Source organism: Monodelphis domestica, chromosome 7 (genome assembly GCF_027887165.1).
Source record: "Monodelphis domestica isolate mMonDom1 chromosome 7, mMonDom1.pri, whole genome shotgun sequence".
Taxonomy (NCBI): domain Eukaryota; kingdom Metazoa; phylum Chordata; class Mammalia; order Didelphimorphia; family Didelphidae; genus Monodelphis; species Monodelphis domestica.
The window spans coordinates 14,981,970-14,988,923 of record NC_077233.1 but is presented as its reverse complement, the minus strand read 5'-3'; positions in this window follow the sequence as shown (position 1 = coordinate 14,988,923).

Below are 6,954 nucleotides of genomic sequence, written 5' to 3'. Positions count from 1 at the left end.
TTTATGATATAGTATTTTTTAAAAAAAGAACAAATCAGACATAATAATGGAGGTTCAGGGTTTTCATATACAATCTTTTTCTGTTCACTATGTATAAAAATGCTCATATTATATGGTGTGTGTGTGTGCGTGTGTCAAGTTCAGAAAGACAAAATAAAAATCTGATCTTGATTTTTTATATTTTTGAATATAGAAATGGAGTTAGGGTAAATTACCAGATAAAGATTTATGTCCCATAACCATCACGATATTTATCATCATCACTTTGGTTTCTGAATGGAGAATGGACTAGAGTAAGAAAGAGACATGAAGAATCGTTGATTATGATTATACAGGTAAAATCTATATGAAACTGCTTACCACCTGGGGGGTTGGTGGGGGGGGGAGGGAGGGAAAGAGTTCAAGACTGAAGATTCTTTTTAAAGTGTTGGAAGATGTTTTTACAAGTAATTGGGAAGGGAATTAAATTTTTAAAACATTTTTTAAAAAGAGAAAGAGACTTGAAGAGTCTAATTAAGAGGCTATTTTAATAGTCTGGGTGAGAAGGAAGGCCTGAGCAAAGAGGAAGACTGTGCAAATGAAGAGAAACAGAAGTATTGGAGAAAAGTCTCCTGTGCCTTTCTCCTTCAAGTCCTCTTCCCTCCCCCATCCCACAACTTTTCATCTTTCCCCACCAGGAAAGTAAGTTCCCGGAGGGCAGGGATTGTTTTGTTTGTTTTTAAACTTGTATTTGTATCCCCAGAGCTTAACTAGTACTTAGAAGTGCTTTTCTCCTTCCCCAGTCAGATGCTGGAGGCTATTATCAGGCCTTATAATCAACATTAATTTACATGTTAATGTGCCTCCAAAAACCCTAGCTTCAGCTCCTCAACCTTCAGTTAGCCAATACCTGCTTCTTCACTCCATATCAGACACACTAAGATGGTTCAACCCTTAATCCTCATCATCACCTCTAACTTTTCCACTTCTGCAACTCTTCAATTCTCTCTGACTACAACCTCTTCTCCCTCCATTTTGTTTTGGGTCTAATTCCTCCTAAAATTTTTCTTAGTCCTCCTCACTGCCACCTCGTCATCCCATCCCTCCTTGCTTTCCTAAGGCATCTCACTTCTTCTCAATTCAAAATCCTAACTTCCAGAAGTTATCTTAAGTTCTCTTCCTCTCCTAGACTGTCTACCATCCCTTTCTAAACCCCAACCTTGGATTATTTTCACCATCCATCCTATTTGCTCCAATGTGTTGTTGATTACTCCTAAAGAAAGTTGGACAAATGTGCTGCCTGGCTCCACTACATATCTGTTATCTAATCTCAACTGGGCCCTCAGCTACTACATATCAACCTTTTAATCTTCTTTAATTGGTTATTACATTCTCCTTAGTATTGGTTTGAAATTTTATCAAACTATTCCTACCACTCCCTTTCCCTACTTCCCTTCTCTGTTGCTGGGAAAAGAAAAATGAGGCTATATGGACCACAAGTCCCTTCTTCCTAATCCTACACCTTTACAAACCCAACATCATTCCCCAGTTTGCTCCTTTGTTCCAGTCTCCAAGGAAGGAAAGGCTCTCCTCCTTGCCCTATCAACTGCTCTACCCCATCCTTTCCTCTCAGAGTTTACTGCTTCCACAAATCCTTTCCTCATCTACAGTCTGGATGGGAAAGACAAGAGCTGATTCTGGGCAGCAGAGTGTAGCCGAATCAATACAGGGATTTAAGGGTTCTCCAATTTGTTTCAAAGACCAAAGCTCACCACTGCCTTCTTTGCATACATTTCATGTCATCATATGATAACACAATTAAGCATCTGTTCATGCATCAATTTGGAAAATGACCGATTCTTATCAAAAGTTTTTTTTAAATACTTGTGTATCTTGACCACATATGTGCATAGTGATACAGATACAGATTCATCTAAAGCATAAAGATTCATCATATAAATAAGGATTTGTTGCAAGAAGGGCTCTGTGATAAAAAATGAAATTTTTTTTTTCTGGCAGTTGTGGATCTGAAAGTTCCAAAATTCTTATGAAAAATCATTTTGGAACAAAATCCCCCACAACCCTCTTTGATCTGATCCCAGGCAAAAAAAAATTTTTTTTTTCATTTAAAACGATTTTGTATATTGTAGGAGTTAGGAACTGGTCCTGATTTCACTGGTATAATGAAACATTTCCCCAACTACCACCAAAGCAGTTTGATTAGCCCCCTTCTCAGCCATTTACTGTTTTACAAGATAGCTCCAGGCACTGAGAAGTTAGTGGATTTGCCCTGGGCTCATAGGGAGGATGGGTCACCAGCATTTACCAATAGCTTCAAGACTCCCTCTCTAGCCATCAAGTTGTGCTATCTGGTACATTTGAACTTCACATTATTCAAGAGATATATGATATAGCCCTGCTCTTTGTGGTGGCCAAAAAAAAGGAAAATGAGGAGGTGTCCCTTGTTTGGGGAATGGCTGAACAAAATGTGGTATCTGATGGTGATGGAATACTTTTGTGCTAAAAGGAATAATGAACTGGAGGAATTCCATGTGAACTGGGACGACCTCCAGGAAGTGATGCAGAGTGAAAGTACACAGAGACTGATACACTGTGGCACAATCTCATATAATGGACTTCTCCACTAGCAGCAATGCAATGATCCCGGACAATCTTTAGTTACTTATAAGAAAGAACATTATCCACATCCAGAGAAAGAACTGTGGAAGCAGAAACACAGAAGAAAAACATATGATTGATCACATGGTTCAGTGAGGATATGATTAGGGATGTAAACTCTAAATGATCACTCTATTGCAAATAGTAATAATATGGAAATAGGTCTTGATCAATGGTACATGTAAAACCCAGGGGAAATGCTCATTGGCTATGAGGAGGGGAGAAAGGGAGGGAAAGAACATTAATCATGTAACCATGGAAAAATATTCTAAATTAATTAGATAAATGATTTTTTTTTTTAGAAAGAGATATATAAGTCTATGGGTCTAACAGGTAACAATGGAGAATAAAGAGAAAGGCCACACCTCTACCTCAGTGTCTCTAATGGTACCAGTAATCTAGTATCTACCTAAACTGGTTTAACATTTGGATGTTCTAGTCAGAATACTCTAATAGGTGGATTAATGTTTTCCCCTTAAATGATAGGTTGGTGTTTCAACATAATCTTTCCTGTGAATTACAATGATGCTATAAGGAACACCTACAACATGGAGTACATTCCATCATACATTTAAAACAAGGTAAAGCTTAACATCAATAATCTTCAGGTATTGGAACTGATTTACATGAAAACCATTTAGTACACACACACACACACACACACACACAAAACCTCTTTTGTACCAATTAAGTTCCAAGTCTTTCTAAAATCTTCCTTCTCTGTTCTTTTCTTATCTTTCTAACCATACCAGTTTATATTATGACATACCCACATCTTTTTTTTGTAACATTACAAAACAAACACTAAAGCAATAAAATAATCATCACAAAATAAAATAACAGCATTGTAGTATCAAATATTGAAAGTTACTGGGAAGGAGAGAAATTCACTACTTAAAACAATACAGGAGGAAGACAGCTTGCAAAATTCATCATAATTCACATTTCAGTTCAGTGGTACCAACAGATTCTTACAGAGCACATATCTAATTAGAGGAGACTTGAAAATTTATTGGAGAGCTGACAAGGAAGGGTCAGGCCTTAAGAACTGAGAGGCCATCTCATTTCAAACCACTGTGGGGGGGATTTAAACATGCTGTCAATCTAGCCAGTTTGGGAGTGTGATGCCTAGCATATTCTCCACCTCTCACTGTTCTCCATTCAGTAACTACCCTTATAATTGTTGCTTAGTGGCAAACTCATACATTCTAGAAGCAGACAATCTCTGCTGACCACTTACAACAGTGTCTGATCTAGAAGGGAAAATATTTCAAGAAAAGTATGAACAAGACCAACCCAATGACGACAAGTCTGATACACCACACCACGTTCAGGATATTCAGTTGTCTTGAGACACTAGTCCCCAAAGAACCATATTCCAACCAGAAAAGCCAGGGACATCCCTTTTTCTCTCTTCCTTTTCACCTGCCAGAGGAATCCAGAACTTAAGCCTCTCTTCCCAGGCATAATCAAGGTTGAAAAGGTCATCAAGGACCCTGGTACAATGACAGCGACAATAAACAAAAACTCAGGTCTCATCACAATTTGATTCAGTGAGTCAGTCAATAAATATTTATCAAATGCCTACTACAAGCTGTCTGGAGGATGAACTGGAAATAATCAACAGAAGGAAAACACTAGAATTAAGGGGATTGGGAGGGGCACTAGGTGGCTCAGTGGATACAGTGCCAGACCTGGAGTCCGGAGGCCATGGACTCACATGTGGCCTCACCCACTTCCTAGCTGTGTGACTCTGGACAAGTTACTTAACTCTCATTGTCTGTCTTTACTCTTTTGCCAAACAAAAGGTAAGGTTTACCCCCCCCCCAAAAAAAGGGGGGGATTGGGAAAAGCTTGTAGGGGGGGCGATTTTGGTTTGGACTTGAAGGAAAACAGGGAAGCAAGGATCTGTTGATGAGGAAGGAGACTATTGTAAGCATGGAAGGCAGCCATTGAAAACGCCCAGATCATTTTGTCCAGATATATAGTGATGAGGGCCTGGGCCAGAGTGGTGGCAATGTCAGGGGAGAGAAGAGAGGAAATGTGAGAGGCATACAGAGGTGGAATCAAGAGGACTTGACAACAGGCTGTAAATGAAGGGTAAGAAATGATAAGGAGTTGAAGACGACACCTACGCTCTCAGAGAGCCGGGGTGACTGGGAGGACAGTAGTGCCCTTAACAATAACAGGGCAGTCTGGAAGTGGGGAGGGTTTGGGGGGAAAGAGAATGAATGCAGTTTTGGAGATGCTAGGTTTAAGATATTCACTGGACATCCAAGGTGAGATGTCCAATTGGCAGCTAGAGACACAAGACTGGAGGTTAGAGCTAAAAAAAAAGATCTGAGGATCATCAGCACAGAGAATGATCATTGAATCCACAAGAATTTCTGGGATCACCAAATGAACCAGGGAGAGGCAGAAGAGAAGGGTCCAGGACAGAGTCCATGAGATACCCGCGTTAGCATTTGTGACCTGGATGAAGATCCAGCAAAGACTGAGAAGGAGAAACAGAAAAGAACAGTGTCATAAAAACCTCAAGATGTAAGATCAAGCTGAAGAAAGTATCAAATGCTATACAGAAGTCAAGAAAGATGAAGATCTAGAAAAGGCCTTTAGATTTCACAACAAAAAGGTCAGGAATTTTGGAAAGAGTTGTTTCAGTTGAATAATGAGGCCAAAAGCCTGATGTGCAAAAAGTCGCAGAGAGTGAAAGGAAAGAAAGTAGAGGTAGTTATCATAGATGGCATTTTCAAGGAGTTTTGCCCAAAAGATTGGATATGGGCCTATAGTTTTTGAGAATGGATGGATCAAGTGAGGGTCTTTTGAGGATAGGAGCATCATAGGCATGCTTGTTGGTTGTAAAGAAGCAGATAATAGCTAGGGAGAGACTGTAGACATATGAGAGAGTGAAGATGACAGAGGAGTTAACCTTTTGGAGAAGATAGGATAGAATTGGTCGCTCTTGCATATGATGAGTTATCATTAGCAAGGAGAAGGACCACCTCTTCATGTGAGACAAGACAAATGAAGAGATGGTGGCAAAGAGCATCTTTGTGATGTGAGCATGAGGGAGTTTTCTGTGAACAGCCTCAGTGGTTCTCAGTTAAGAAGATAGGGGTAGAGGGAGCCATGGGAAGTTTGAGGAGCAATTTTTGAAGAGCTACTGTGATGAGTTGGGATACTGAGTGCTTAGGGAGATAGGAAAAAACTTGCCTTACAACAATAAGGGCTTAGTTGGGATTATGTTACATAAATTTGCAATGGATCCAGTCAGCATGATTTCATGATTTTCTCCAGCTTCTTTCAGCAACCTGTGTATAAGAAGGAAGGAAGGAAATAGTGGGAATGATCCAAGGCTAAAGTTTGGCAGGGCAACATCAGTGGTAAAATGAGCCAAGGGACTCAAGAAGACGCCAGTGTAGAGTTGAACTGGCTTACCTAGGGTCAAGATGGAGAAGAAAGTACATGCTTTATCCCTAAAAACAAACCAAAAAAAACAACTCTAGGATGAAAGGAATAGAGATCCTGTGTGTTATGAAGAACAGGGCATTGAGGGCAGCTAGGCTGCTCAGTGGATAGAGCTAGGCCTAGAGGTGGGAGATCCTGGCTTCCAATCTGGCTTCCAATCCTAGCTGTGTGACCCTGGACAAGTCACTTAACTCCCATGGCCTAGTCATTACTGCTCTTCTGCCTTGAAACCAATGTACAGTATTGATTCTAAGACAGAAGGCAAATGTTTGTTTAAAAAATACAAATAAAAAAATTTAAAAATAGGGCATAGGGTTTGCAAGGCAGAGGGAGAGATGGAATAACAAAACTGTGATCAGATAAATGAATTTCAGGATAAGCAGAATGATTTCAGAAAAAGTTGGAAAGCTCTACATAAACTGCTACAGAGTGAAACAAGCAGAACCAGGCATTGTACACAGTAGCAGCAGTGTTGTAGGATGATCAACTGCGAAAGACTTAGCTGCTCTCAGCAATACAATGATCTGGGGCAATTCTGAAGGCAAAAGAATACTCTCTACCTCCAGAGAAAGAACTGTTAGAGTCAGATGCCAATCAAAGCATGCTATCTTCCACATTCATTTATTTATAGTTTTATTTTGAGGTTTTGGCTTTATAGGAGTAGTCTCTTACAGCAATGACCCACATGGAAGTATGTTTTGCATGCTAATACATATATAATCCAGATCAAATTACTTACCATCTCCAGGAGGGGGGAGGGAAGAAAGGGAGGGAGTCAATTTGGATCTTATAATTTCAGAAAACATGTTGAAAACTGTTATTATAAGT